This window comes from Lepidochelys kempii, chromosome 3, assembly GCF_965140265.1.
Source record: "Lepidochelys kempii isolate rLepKem1 chromosome 3, rLepKem1.hap2, whole genome shotgun sequence".
NCBI classification, from domain to species: domain Eukaryota; kingdom Metazoa; phylum Chordata; order Testudines; family Cheloniidae; genus Lepidochelys; species Lepidochelys kempii.
Window position 1 is genome coordinate 158131663 of NC_133258.1, and position 15466 is coordinate 158147128.

The following is a 15466-nucleotide window of genomic DNA, read 5'->3' on the forward strand; positions in this document are numbered from 1 at the left end:
GTCCCGGATGACTGGAAAAAGGCTAATGTAGTGCCAATCTTTAAAAAAGGGAAGAAGGAGGATCCTAGGAACTACAGGCCAGTCAGCCTCACCTCAGTCCCTGGAAAAATCATGGAGCAGGTCCTCAAAGAATCAATCCTGAAGCACTTGCATGAGAGGAAAGTGATCAGGAACAGCCAGCATGGATTCACCAAGGGAAGGTCATGCCTGACTAATCTAATCGCCTTTTATGATGAGATTACTGGTTCTGTGGATGAAGGGAAAGCAGTGGATGTATTGTTTCTTGACTTTAGCAAAGCTTTTGACACGGTCTCCCACAGTATTCTTGTCAGCAAGTTAAGGAAGTATGGGCTAGATGAATGCACTATAAGGTGGGTAGAAAGCTGGCTAGATTGTCAGGCTCAACGGGTAGTGATCAATGGCTCCATTTCTAGTTGGCAGCCGGTGTCAAGTGGAGTGCCCCAGGGGTCGGTCCTGGGGCCGGTTTTGTTCAATATCTTCATAAATGATCTGGAGGATGGTGTAGATTGCACTCTCAGCAAATTTGCGGATGATACTAAACTGGGAGGAGTGGTAGATACGCTGGAGGGGAGGGATAGGATACAGAAGGACCTAGACAAATTGGAGGATTGGGCCAAAAGAAATCTGATGAGGTTCAGTAAGGATAAGTGCAGGGTCCTGCACTTAGGACGGAAGAATCCAATGCACCGCTACAGACTAGGGACCGAATGGCTCGGCAGGAGTTCTGCGGAAAAGGACCTAGGGGTGACAGTGGATGAGAAGCTGGATGGATATGAGTCAACAGTGTACCCTTCTTGCCAAGAAGGCCAATGGCATTTTGGGATGTATAAGTAGGGGCATAGCGAGCAGATCGAGGGACGTGATTGTCCCCCTCTATTCGACATTGGTGAGTCCTCATCTGGAGTACTGTGTCCAGTTTTGGGCCCCACACTACAAGAAGGATGTGGATAAATTGGAGAGAGTCCAGCAAAGGGCAACAAAAATGATTAGGGGTCTAGAACACATGAGTTATGAGGAGAGGCTGAGGGAGCTGGGATTGTTTAGTCTGCAGAAGAGAGGAATGAGGGGGGATTTGATAGCTGCTTTCAACTACCTGAAAGGGGGTTCTAAAGAGGATGGCTCTAGACTGTTCTCAATGGTAGCAGATGACAGAACGAGGAGTAATGGTCTCAAGTTGCAGTGGGGGAGGTTTAGATCGGAGATTAGGAAAAACTTTTTCACTAGGAGGGTGGTGAAACACTGGAATGCGTTACCTAGGGAGGTGGTAGAATCTCCTTCCTTAGAGGTTTTTAAGGTCAGGCTTGACAAAGCCCTGGCTGGGATGATTTAACTGGGAATTGGTCCTGCTTTGAGCAGGGGGTTGGACTAGATGACCTTCTGGGGTCCCTTCCAACCCTGATATTCTATGATTCTATGAGTTGGATCAAGAGTTCAGCCCTTCGCCACATAAACAGCAATCCCCTTGGGTTCTGGAGGACAACACTGCGGTGGCAGCGGCTGCGTGACAGCAGGGCCACTGGCCAGCTCAGTAGCACTTTTGGAATCCGTGGGACCTTCCAATGATACCAGTGCCATATTTGCATCACTCCTCTCAGGCCTTGGAAAAGTTACCCCCCGCACCACTGACACAGAGTTCAGAACAAGGCATGGGCTCTGACATAGGGACAGAGGAGCAGTTGCCGACACCAGTGGAATCTTCCGCACCCCTCCGCCAGTGGTGCCATCATCATCTCACCAGAAGAGCAGTAGTGGGGCCCTCACACTTGTCCCTTCCAGATGACTTTACAGCAGGGATTCTTAACCTTTTTCTTTCTGAGCCCCCCCATAACTTGGGGTTGTGGGCTTGGGGTGCCAGACGCTCAGGCATAGGTGTAGTTTGACTTCAATTTTGGGTGGGCAGGGTCCAGCGGTACTCGGAGAGCGAGTGCCACCTCCACCCCCTGACTTACTTCAGCAGGTCACCCAGCCTGTCTGGGTTGGGGAGGAAGGCACAACCAAAAATTATAACTCAAAGGTGCGGGGCTTAGCTTCAAAAGTTTGAAAATAGCTCAGGGTGTAGGGAGTTTCTTGAGCAAATGCTGTAGTTTCTTTTGGTAACCCGCAGTGGGATCAAAGGGTAATGGCATGTAGAATGTGGTGTTAGAGAACTGCCTAGCAGCCTCTTGTTTATATTCCAACCTATTCATGATGATGACAGCACCTCCTTTGTCAGCCTTTTTGATTATAATGTCAGAGTTGTTCCTGAGCTGTGGATGGCATTGTGTTCTGCACGGCTGAGGTTATGAGGTAAGTGATGCTGCTTTTTCACAATTTCAGCCGGGGCATGTTGGCGGAAGCACTCTATGTAGAAGTCCAGTATGTTGTTTCAACTTTCAGGAGGGTACACGCAGAATCCTTCTTTTTGTAGTGTTGGTAGGAAGGTTTCTGTGGGTTAGTGTGCTGTTTAGAGGTGTGTTGAAAATATTCCTTGAGTCAGAGACATCAAAAGTAAGATACCAGGTCACCGTAGAACTGTATCATAAAAGAAACCATTTGCTTAAGAATCTCCCTGAAAAAACACAGGAACAAATCTGCACGGACACACCCCTAGAACCCCGACAAAGGGTATTCTGTCTGCTACCCAAGATCCATAAACCTGGAAATCCTGGACGCCCCATCATCTCAGGCATTGGTACCCTGACAGCAGGATTGTCTGGCTATGTAGACTCTCTCCTCAGGCCCTACGCTACCAGCACTCCCAGCTATCTTCAAGATACCACTGACTTCCTGAGGAAACTACATTTCATCGGTGATCTTCCAGAAAACACCATCCTGGCCACTATGGATGTAGAAGCTCTCTACACCAACATTCCACACAAAGATGGACTACAAGCTGTCAGGAACAGTATCCCCGATAACGTCACGGCAAACCTGGTGGCTGAACTTTTTGTGACTGTCCTCACCTACAACTATTTCACATTTGAGGACAATGTATACCTTCAAGTTAGCAGCACTGTTATGGGTACTCGCATGGCCCCACAGTATGCCAACATTTTTATGGCTGACTTAGAACAACACTTCCTCAGCTCTCGTCCCCTAATGCCCCTACTCTACTTGCACTACATTGATGACATCTTCATCATCTGGACCCATGGAAAAGAAGCTCTTGAGGAATTCCACCATGATTTCAACCATTTTCATCCTACCATCAGCCTCCGCCTGGACCAGTCCACACAAGAGATTCATTTCCTGGACACTACAGTGCTAATAAGCAATGGTCACATAAACACAACCCTATACCAGAAACCTACTGACTACTATACTTACCTACATGCCTCCAGCTTTCATCCAGATCACACCACACGAACCATTGTCTACAGCCACGCTCTACAATACAACCGCATTTGCTCCAATCCCTCAGCCAAAGACAAACACCAAAAGATCTCTATTAAGCGTTCTTAAAACTACAATACCCACCTGCTGAAGTGAAGAAACAGATTGACAGAGCCAGAAGAATACCCAGAAGTCACCTACTACAGGACAGGCCCAAGAAAGAAAATAACAGAACACCACTAGCCGGCACCTTCAGCCCCCAACTAAAACCTCTCCAGCAAATCATCAAGGATCTGCAACCTATCCTGAAGGACGATCCCTCAGTCTCTCAGATCTTGGGAGACAGGCCAGTCCTCGCTTACAGACAGCCCCTCAACCTGAAGCAAATGCTCACCAGGAACCACACACCACGCAACGAAAAAACCTATCCCAGGAACCTATGCTTGCAACAAAGCCCGTTGCCCACTGTGTCCACATATCTATTCAAAGGACACCATCATAGGACCGAATCACATCAGCCACACCATCAGAAGCTCGTTCACTTGTACATCTACCAATGTGATATATGCCATCATGTGCCAGCAATGCCCCTCTGCCATGTACATTGGCCAAACCGGACAATCTCTGTGCAAAAGAATAAATGGACACAAATCAGACTTCAAGAATTATAACATTGAAAAATCGGTCAGAGAACACTTCAACCTCCCTGGTCACTCAATTGTAGACCTAAAAGTTGCAATTCTTCACCAAAAAACCCCTTCAAAAACAGACTCCAATGAGAAACTGCAGAACTGGAATTAATTTGCAAACTGGACATCATTAAATTAGGCTTAAATAAAGACTGGGAGTGGATGTATCATTACACAAAGTAAAAACTATTTCCCCATGCTAATTTTTCCCCTACTGTTACTCACACCTTCTTGTCAACTGTTTGAAATGGGCCATCCTGATTATCACTACAAGTTTTTTTTTTCCTGCTAATAATAGCCCACCTTAATTTGATTGATCTAGTTAGAGTTGGTATGGCAAGACCCATTTTTTCATGTTCTCTGTGTGTGTGTGTGTGTGTGTGTGTGTACACACACTCACACGTCTTCCTACTGTATTTTCCACTGCATGCATCTGACAAAGTGGGCTTTAGCCCACGAAAGCTTATGCCCAAGTAAATTTGTTAGTCTCTAAGGTGCCACAAGTACTCCTCATTCTTTTTAATAAAGTTTGGAAATTGCTGCTCCGACGTATTTTTTTTTTAAAAAGAAGCTATTCATCTGGGTGTGGAAGTAAATAGAAGGGAATATCTTACTCACTGAATGTGTACTAGGGCAATCTTTGCTCGACAGTGTTTTTCAATTGCAAAAAGGGGCCTGGCTTTGAGAGGGGTTGCCATCCTTTTGATTGGTGTTTGAGAGGTGGATATAGCATAGTGTAGCAATCTAAAATACCAATATTGCCAGGCATATGTGTCGGGGAATGAGGAGAGATGCTTTCACTTTAAAAGTGAACCTCATTTCAATTTGATTTTTATGTAATTTACTTTTATATAGACAGCAGTCCAGTTATTCAACTAAGAAAGATTTAAAAGTTTGGAGGAGAATAGGTATTAAGTACAACTAAAACTTAATTACAATAGCCTTGGTGCCTTACTTTGCTCAGTGATTTGAGCTTTGGCCTGCTAAACCCAGGGTTGTGAGTTCAATCCTTGAGGGGGCCATTTAGGGATCTGGGGCAAAAATTGGGGATTGGCCCTGCTTTGAGCAGGGGTTTGGACTAGATGACCTCCTGAGGTCCCTTCCAACCCTGATATTCTATGATTCTTTTCTTTTTTCTTTTTTTTTTTTTTGCGTACTTACACTTAGGGCGTGTCTACACCAAGAAGCTTTTTTGCACTAACTTTTGTTTTTCAAATTAAAATATCCTGGGTCCACATGATGCAATTCTTCTTTCAAATAAACCAGTCAATAACTGCAAATTGAATAACCTACTTTGAAAGTGGATTTAGTTAATTTTGGAATGAGTTAGTGTGTTAAGTTCATGTGAATGCATCTGTATTTTGAACTAAGTTGACAGTATGACTGCTATCCCATACTACAAGGCATCACACCAGAATCTACTTTCTGTTTGCCTGTGTGCCCTAGAATCATAGAATATCAGGGTTGGAAGGGACATCAGGAGGTCATCTAGTCCAACCCCCTGCTCAAAGCAGGACCAATCCCTGACTAAATCATCCCAGCCAGGGCTTTGTCAAGCCTGACCTTAAAAACTTCTAGGGAAGGAGATTCCACCACCTCCCTAGGTAACGCATTCCAGTGTTTCACCACCCTCCTAGTGAAAAAGTTTTTCCTAATATCCAACCTAAATCTCCCCCACTGTAACTTGAGACCATTACTCCTTGTTCTGTCATCAGATACCACTGAGAACAGTCTAGATCCATCCTCTTTGGAACCCCCTTTCAGGTAGTTGAAAGCAGCTATCAAATCCCCCCTCATTCTTCTCTTCCGCAGACTAAACAATCCCAGTTCCCTCAGCCTCTCCTCATAAGTCATGTGTTCCAGTCCCCTAATCATTGTTGTTGCCCTCCGCTGGACTCTTTCCAATTTTTCCACATCCTTCTTGTAGTGTGGGGCCCAAAACTGGATACAGTACTCCAGATGAGGCCTCACCAATGTCGAATAGAGGGGAACGATCACGTCCCTTGATCTGCTGTCAATTTCCCTACTTATACATCCCAAAATGCCATTGGCCTTCTTGGCAACAAGGGCACACTGTTGACTCGTATCCAGCTTCTTGTCCACTGTAACCCCTAGGTCCTTTTCCGCAGAACTGCTGCCGAGCCATTCGGTCCCTAGTCTGTAGCGGTGCATTGGATTCTTCCATCCTAAGTGCAGGACTCTGCACTTGTCCTTGTTGAACCTCATCAGATTTCTTTTGGCCCAATCCTCCAATTTGTCTAGGTCCCTCTGTATCCTATCCCTACCCTCCAGCATATCTACCACTCCTCCCAGTTTAGTGTCATCTGCAAACTTGCTGAGGGTGCAATCCACACCATCCTCCAGATCATTTGTGAAGATATTGAACAAAACCAGCCCCAGGACCGACCCCTGGGGCACTCCACTTGATACCGGCTGCCAAGTAGACATGGAGCCATTGATCACTACCCGTTGAGCCTGACAATCTAGCTAGCTTTCTTTCCACCTTATAGTCCATTCATCCAGCCCATACTTCTTTAACTTGCTGGCAAGAATACCCTGTAATGCTCTGGAGTCATACAGACCAAATGTTACATCCCCATTTAAATGTTGCAAGCAGGATCACCCCATTTGTGATTACACACTCCTGGAGCCACATACCTTTCTCATTATTTTAGCACTGCTACAGCAGCCTTCCCCCATGTATCCTCATTGTGTCATGAAGAGGTCATATATTTCCTCACAATTTGGGGGGTGGAGGGGAGTCTGACTCAGTAGCTGATTGTTGACCCCTATATTTTAATAGTTCATGGGCCCCAGCAGGACTGGCACCCACTCCCTACTCCTATTTCTCGTCCCTTTTCCCACGTCCTCTCAGTTGACTGCTGTGGCCTACAACTTCCATCCCATTCAAGCTATTGGCACTGTGATGGGTTTAAATAAAGAGGCATAAATTACAGAACCACAGGTAATAAAAATAAGGTAATATAAAAAGTACTTTGCTTTGAACAATGGCCTGAACTTGCAGCTATACATAGCATTTTGTGCGGTATACTTCCCAAAAGGAGGCATCTAAAAGGCATAGAAATTATAAGGCACTTGGTTAGCTGTAATCAGACTGCCAGCATTGCTAACCCCTTCCATTCTCAACAATTACTGCTGAACTCTATTTATTTTTTAATGCACTTTGTAAATGCCTGTAGGTGAGAAAAAACAGAATTTAAGGCAAAGAAACCATTCTGTTCTGGCATGAACGTTGCACTGTGACTTGTATCAGGTTAATATCCTCCAAAGCAAGCACCCCATCGCCCACGGACACCCCAAGAACAAGCCCTTTACCCCTGCCACTTACCCCTTTACCCCTGCCACTCACCACCCCAGCAACCCATAATAAGAACAGGATCCCTATGCAAAGGGGAAGTAACATGGAAAAACATCTTACCATTTTCAAGCCCATCCCAGTCTAGGAAGAGGCTACAGGAATGGCCTTCCAAAACTGAGGGAATTTTTTTTATCATTGTTGGCATGGAAACTGGAATTTGTACAGTATCTACTTGTTCTGTTTCTCAGTTGCCCAGCTTCTGCACCTTAAGCCCCAAAACCCCCAAGGACAGGAATGTTGTTTACTACCGAAAGCCTGGCAAATCTCTGTGTCAAGAAAAGGAAGACAAGGATGAAATGTGTGACCCCTTGTCTCCTACACTTGAGGAGCAAGAAGACAATAGGACTGGAGGGGAGTTCTCCTTGTGGAGAAGGAGAAAGACAGAGCTGAAAGGGGAAGTCATAGAAAAAGACAGGGACCTGCAGAAACAGCTCCCTGAACTGATGCAGAAGCACACAGCTTTGTTGGAGAACATGTTAATACAATGTTACCTCCTACAGCCATAATCACATCTCAGCCGTGTTCCGCAGTCCTTGGCAACAGAGCTTATTTGGGAGTAGCAGTATCCTTCCCAAAATTTCAGTCAGAGGCACTTCCCTCCCCACTCGCAGATAGAGAAAACAGCTAAATCTGGGACTCCACCTTCATGTGAACAACCACAAGTGATGACATCTTTCCTTGTCATTCTACACCTCGGGAAAAGACAACAGGCAGATTTCCTGCACCTTATCATGTTTGTGAAAAGTGCAACACAAATGTGTGCACTCAGTACTTTTAAAGATGTGTTTCACATGTTTTCATTATTCCAAAGTTTACACTGTTTAATTTTTGTGGTTTGTGTGACTATGGTTAAAGTTTGCACAGATTTGTTCAGTTAATCGCTTTATAGTTTGCACTGTCTGATATTTATTAAAGTTTTTAATGTAAACTTTGAGCTTTTCTGAAAAATAATTACACATCCCTTAAATATAACAAATGATCTTTCAATAGACTGTTGCCCAAAGCTTGTATAAAACAGTTGAGCCACAAAAGACTACAGCTGACACACAAGGCGATGAAACCCTGCAAGAAAGCAAAATGAAATATCATTTCAGCATTTTCAGCCCTTAGTAGGGAGCACAAGGCATACCTGACAATGTGGCCGTTGATGATTTGCTGCAGTTTGCAGAGGAAGGCTGTCTCACTGCTCATAGCACTCTGAATGTCTCTTCACCTCTACCTCCCACATATCAGTGGGGCTCTGTTTGTTCTCATAGATGTGCAAAATACAGCAAGCAGTTGTAACACAGGGCAGATATTGCTCAGCAGCCTCGAGTCTTCTTAGACATCCCCATTTCCCTGTCAGCCTTCCAAATGTATGTTCCGCTGTCATCTTGAAGCTACTCAAGGTATAGAAGAACAGGTCCTTTCTTCTATCCAAGTTCAGTAAAAGACTTGGTAAGCCACGGAAGCAGAGAGTAAGCTGGGTCTCCCAGAATAACACAGGGATTCACAACACTGTTAATGTCCATAGTGATCTTGTTAGCAGAAGTTCAATTTTTGATTAGGGAAAACAGATGGGAGTTTCAAAAGATCCTTCCATCATGGACCTTTCCAGAGTACCCCAGATAAATATCGTTGAATGTGCCACAATGATCAAACAGGCCTTGGAGCAATAACCCTTTTTATTTATAAATCTTGAGGCCTGATGCAGGGGGCAAAAATGGTTTCTGTCAATGTCCTCGGTACAATTTGGGAATCCAAAGCGTGCAAATCCATCAATAACATCCTGAGCATTTTTCAGAGTAGCAGCCGTGTTAGTCTGTATTCGCAAAAAGAAAAGGAGTATTTGTGGCACCTTAGAGACTAACTACTTTATTTGAGCATAAGCTTTCGTGAGCTAGAGCTCACTTCATCGGATGCATTCAGTGGAAAATACAGTGGAGAGATTTATCTACATAGAGAGCATGAAACAATGGGTGTTACCATACACGCTGTAACCAGAGTGATCACTTAAGGTGAGCTATTACCAGCAGGAGGGGGATGGGGGGGAAACCTTTTGTAGTGATAATCAAGGTGGGCCATTTCCAGCAGTTGACAAGAACGTCTGAGGAACAGTGGGGGAGGTGGGGAATAAACATGGGGAAATAGTTTTACTTTGTGTAATGACCCATCCACTCCCAGTCTCTATTCAAGCCTAAGTTAATTGTATCCAGTTTGCAAACTAATTCCAATTGAGCAGTCTCTTGTTGGAGTCTGTTTTTGAAGTTTTTTTGTTGAAGTATTGCCATTTTTAGGTCTGTAATCGAGTGACCAGAGAGATTGAAGAGTTCTCCAACTGGTTTTTGAATGTTATAATTCTTGATGTCTGATTTGTGTCCATTTATTCTTTTATGTAGAGACTGTCCAGTTTGACCAATGTACATGGCAGAGGGGCATTGCTGGCACATGATGGCATATATCACATTGGTAGAAGTGCAGGTGAACGAGCCTCTGATGGTCCTGTTGTGTGGTGGTTAGTGGTTCTGAGCATTGTTGGCCCACCCAATCAGCACCTTCTTTTTGGTATGACACCTATATGACAACAGCTCCAACAGTCAACCTAACACACCAAATTGGTTAGTCACTGACTGGAAGCAGTCGGGGTGTTGAGCTTCCAGATGGGAATGCCCAAATATTTCTCCATGTTTAGAAGAGCATTGATGTTGGTGTTCTGTTGCTGTAGATTTGGGGTGAGCTCCCTGCAGATCTCTAGGAAAGTGGCCTTTGTCATCTGAAATTCTGCTGGTCATCCCCAGGTTTCCATCACTTTGTTTTCCTACCAGTTACTGCTCATTTCCCAAGTCCAGAAACTGCTCTGCAGTAAGTGAAGCTGCTCCCAGGAAAAGATCATCCACAAGTAGCAGCTTGACATCCTCTTTCTCCTTTAGCCAGATCAGCTTGGTAGTGTGACAGCTAGCCTCCAAAGCAACCATCACTTGGGTGCATGATCTCAAATACATGTGCAGCAGCCTCTGTGTATTAGTAACTGTCAGGATCATGACATGCAGAAGTGATCCCTCCATGCTGGTTAAGAGTGGTTTTGAAAATGATGCCAGGTTGCAAAAATTGTGGGCCGTGTCCCCTATGGGGGTGTGCAGGAACATTGAGGTGGGGTACTGCGGGGCCCAGGCCAATCCCCACACCCCCAGCCCTTCTCTGCTCCACTCCGGCGCTGCTCCTGGCCACAGCTGCAGCTTTGCTCCCAACCGCAGCTCTGTTCCCAACTCTGGCCGCAGCTCGGCTTTTGGCCCAGGGGGCTGCAGACACATTCCATTACTGATGCGGGGCTGAGAGGAAAAGTTTGGACACCAATGCTATGGAGGGTGATGTGAAAGTAGTACTCTTGTATTGGGTATCTCATCAACATCCAATTGTTCATGAGAGTGAATGTAGTGAGAAGCAAAAGTGACAAAACTCATTGTTTTTGTTTCTTCTACAAAGAATGAGTAGATGTTAATCTCTCTAGTGTTAAAATGATTCCACTATAAGGGCAAGGCATTTTATTTCTGATGTCAAAGTTTGACAAATCTTCATTTAAAAGAAAAAAATACAGAAATATTAATTGGATTATCTTTCTCTGAAGCTGAACTAAATTTAAGGTGTGAAATAATATGGTATTTAGGGTTGACAGTCGTCCTTGAAGCAAAATGTGCATGCTGATACACTAGTTCCTGTCGTGTTGTGATTTGTGAAATTATTTTGGTGTAGATCTAACTCAACTGGTAGAATTACAGATGACTCTGAGATTGTCGTTAACTGTCTAAACTTTTTTTAAATCATAGAATCATAGGACTGGATGGGACCTCCAGTGGTCATCTAGCCCAGTCCCCTGCACTGATGGCAGGACTAAGTATTATCTCTAGACCATTCCTGACAGGTATTTGTTAATCTGCTCTTAAAAATCTGCAACGATGGAGATTCCACAACCTCTCTAGGCAATTTATTCCAGTACTTAACCACCCTGAAAGGAAGTTTTTCCTAATGTCCAACCTAAACCTCCCTTGCTGCAATTTAAGCTCATTGCTCCTATCCTCAGAAATTAACAATTTTCTCCCTCCTCCTTGTAACAATCTTTTATGTACTTGAAAACTGTTATGTCCCCTTTCAGTCTTCTCTATTCCAGACTAAACAAACACAGTTGTTTTTTTTCAATCTTCCCTCATGGGTCAGGTTTTCTAGACCTTGAATCATTTTTGTTGCTCTCCTCTGGACTTTCTCCAATTTGTCCACATCTTTCCAGAAATGTGGTGCCCAGAACTGGACACAATACTCCAGTTGAGGCTTAATCAGCGCGGAGTAGAGCAGAAGAATTACTTCTCGTGTCTTGCTTACAACACTCCTGCTAATACTTCCCAGAAAGATGTTTGCTTTTTTTGCAACAGAGTTACACTGTTGACTTATATTTACCTCGTGGTCCACTATGACCTGCAGATCCCTTTCCGCAGTACTCCTTCCTAGGCAGTCATTTCCCATTTTGTATGTGTGTAACTGATTGTTCCTTCCTAAATGGAGTGCTTTACAGTTGTCCTTTCTGAATTTCATCCTATTTACTTCAGACCATTTCTCCAGTTTGTCCAGATCATTTTGAATTTTAATCCTATCCTCCAAAGTACTTGCAACCCCTCCCAGCTTGGTATCATCCGCAAACTTTGTGTACTCTCTGTGCCATTATCTAAATCAGGGATTCTCAAACTTCATTGCACCGCGACGCCCTTCTGACAACAAAAATTACTACACAACCTAAGGAGGGGAAACTGAAGTCTGAGCTCACCCAAGGCCCCATCACCCTGGACCAGGGGGGGCAAAGCTGAAGCTCAAGGGCTGCAGCCCCAGGTAGGGGGCCTGTAACCTGAGCCCTGCCACCCAGGGCTGAAGCGCCTTGGGCTTCAACTTTGGTCCTAGGCGGTGGGGCTCAGGCTTTGGCTTCGGCTCTGAACACCAGCAAGTCTAACAGCAGTCCTAGCAACCCCATTGGTTGTGACCCATTTTGGGGTCACGACTCACAGTTTGAGAACCGGTGAGCTAAATCATTGATGAAGGTATTGAACAGAACCAAACCTAGAACTGATCCCTGCGGGACCCCACTTATGCCTTTCCACCATGACTGTGAACCACTGATAACTTCTCTCTGGGAAAGGTTTTCCAACCAGTTTTGCACCCACCTTATAGTAGCTCCACCTACGTTGCATTTCCCTAGTTTGTTTATGAGAAGGTCATGCGAGACAGTATTGAAAGCTTTACTAAAGTCAAGCTATACCATGTCTACCACTTCCCCCCTATCCACAAGGCTTGTTACCCTGTCAAAGAAAGCTATCAGGTTGGTTTGACACTATTTGTTCATGCTGACTGTCACTTATCACCTTATCTTCTAGATGTTTGCAAATTGGTTGCTTAATTATTTGCTCCATTATCTTTCCTGGTATAGAAGTTAAGCTGATGGGTCTGTAATTTCACAGGTTGTCCTTATTTCCCTTTTTATAGGTTGGCACTGTATTTGCCACAGACATCTGGAAAAGAGCATTTTCACTGACATTCACTATGTTAGATGTCCAAACACCACCAACCTTCTTGGTGAAAATCTAAACAAAGAAGTCATTAAGCATCTCTGCCATTTCCACATTTTCTGTTATTTTCCCACCTCATTGAGTAATGGGCCTACCCTGTCCTTGATCTTCCTCTTGCTTCTAATGTATTTGTAGAATGTTAATATCTGAGATGTTGCTATATGTTAGCCATGGAGCCTTCTTAGGAAAAAACACTAATGAAATTCAGTGCTTGATGGATTCTGTTTTTGTTATGCGTATTGTTTTGAAACTTAGTTTTAGGTTGATCTTGATATATTTTATAAAGATCTTTGTATAATTACCTGATTACTTATCTGGATGTGTATATTGTGGAGGCAATACTGGTTTAATTGTGAACCTCTGTAACTTAAAATGGTTTGTCCTGACTAAAGGCATTTGACTGAAATATTAAAAGTAGTACTAGAAAGAAGGTCATTTTTCTCATGTTCCATCTCTAATTTTATATATCAATATTTTTTATAACAAATGGGTCTTTTTTCAGATATTTCACTACTGACCATGCAAATTGATTGTCTCATAAACCTATGGCAAAAATTGTTAGTGTCTTTGGTGTGCATTCTAAAACTGGATGATAAATGTCTGTGTTTGGAAACTTTAATATATGATACATTATTTTATCTTAAGGCATACTTGACAAATTTACTTTGACTTTAAAATATTCCCACTTTCCAATATAAAGTGACAATTACTGATGGTATAATGGTCAGTCATGTTTCTGATCTTGACAGGTGCCTTTTGTTCAGTCTCCTGTAATTTCAAAAAAATCCTGCTATTGGATTATAAATTCTTTGTTTGGCAGTGCTGGCTATTATAAATTTTCATTTATAGAAATGTCAACTTAGCTAAGGTTGCAAGAGTGAATAGTATAACCTTTATAGAAAATACCTAGGAACTATTTCAAAAACAAAAAAAAATACTGAATTTTAATGTATGCACACGATAAACTAAGGCAACATTCTGTTGCTCTTAAAGTTAACGATTTACTTAGTATTAACGTCAACATTTACATTATACATTCCAATTACGTTGTTTGATTCTCAAGGTACACCTCTACCCCAATATAACGCGGTCCTCGGGAGCCAAAATTTTTTACCGCATTATAGGTGAAACCATGTTATATTGAACTTGCTTTGGCCTCAAGCATTTCCGTTCTTAATAGTCAGCAAATCATTTTTGTTAGAACTAACACGGTGTATGCAGTACCCATTCTGCTCCTTGTCCCCCTCCTTGTCCCCTGACCGCCCCTCCAGAGACCCCCCACCCCAACCACCCCTCCAGAGACCCCACTCCCGATCTAAGCCCCCCTGCTCCTTGTCACCTGACTGCCAACTCCAGAGACCCCCCCATCCCTAATCACCCCCAGGACCCCACCCCATACCCTACCTCCCTGCTTTCTGTCCCCTGACAGCCCCCCAAGACCCTCTGCCCATATCCAACCCGTCAGCCCCGGCCTGGCACCCTTAACACGCCACTCAGAGCAGCATGTCAGAGCCAGACACACTGATGCACTGATCCGCTGGAGCACGCAGCCCCACCCCCCAGAGCACTGCTTTACTGCGTTATGTCCAAATTCGTGTTATATCGAGGTAGAGGTGTATGTATGAAAACTGTTAACATACTTGTTACTAATCCGTGGATATCATGTCCCATGAAAAGTGTGTAGTGATGCGTATATTGAAAATTCACTGGTACTATACATTTGTGAATTAGAGTTAATGTTGTTATGGGAATGTTTCTGGTGAATTTTCACATCAATATTAATCAAATGCATAAACTACAACAATAATAAAATGTTACCTTAACTGATCACTTCCATACTTCTCAAGGTTTAGCTTTAATAGCAGTAAACTTACTAAGTAAGTGCAAGAACTTGAGTAAAACTACCTTACCTGTAAATTAATGCAGATTTATGCTGTGGAATTTCAATTGAAGAAATATGGACAAAATACAGTTTTACTCAAACTGATGTGACTATAGATATAACTACTGATGTTAAGCTGATGTAACAGAAGCAGAATAAGGTCCACGTTTTCTCAAATAGATAAAAAAGGTAGAATAGATAGAAATTTTTTTTAAAGTCTTCTATTCTGGAAATCTTACCATGTTTGCATACAAAACTTTGTGGTCTGAGCCCATAAAATTATCTAATAATGCAGTTCTACTCTGTAGAATGACTTTGGTATCACGCAGGTACATATTCTTGGTGTTAATGGCTTTCAGATCAACTCCGGTTAGTTCACATGTAAAGATTTTGTTTCACACTGCCAGCCCCATAAACTCACTGTGGAATCTGAGGATATATCTACACAGGGATAAAAAACCCATGGCTGTGTTGGGTCAGCTGACTTGGGCTCGCAGGGCTCAGGCTCCAGGGCTGAAAAATCGCTGTGTTGATGTTCACACTTGGACTGGAGCCTGCGCTCCTGGACCCTGTGAGGATCGAGGTGTGATGGTTCCCC

At 43.6% G+C, this 15466-nt stretch overlaps 1 protein-coding gene across 18 annotated transcripts in view; it reads left to right on the forward strand.

Annotated features, from left to right (window-relative positions):
* Nucleotides 1-15466, forward strand: part of ENAH (ENAH actin regulator) — a 144754-nt gene that overhangs the window by 42356 nt on the left and 86932 nt on the right. The window contains exon 2 of one of the 18 annotated variants that reach the window (XM_073338732.1): nucleotides 11205-11299. The exons of the other annotated variants lie outside the window; for them this stretch is intronic. The gene's annotated coding sequence lies outside the window, so the exon portion shown is untranslated. The remainder of the gene's footprint in view (nucleotides 1-11204; nucleotides 11300-15466) is intronic. 18 annotated transcript variants of the gene reach the window in all.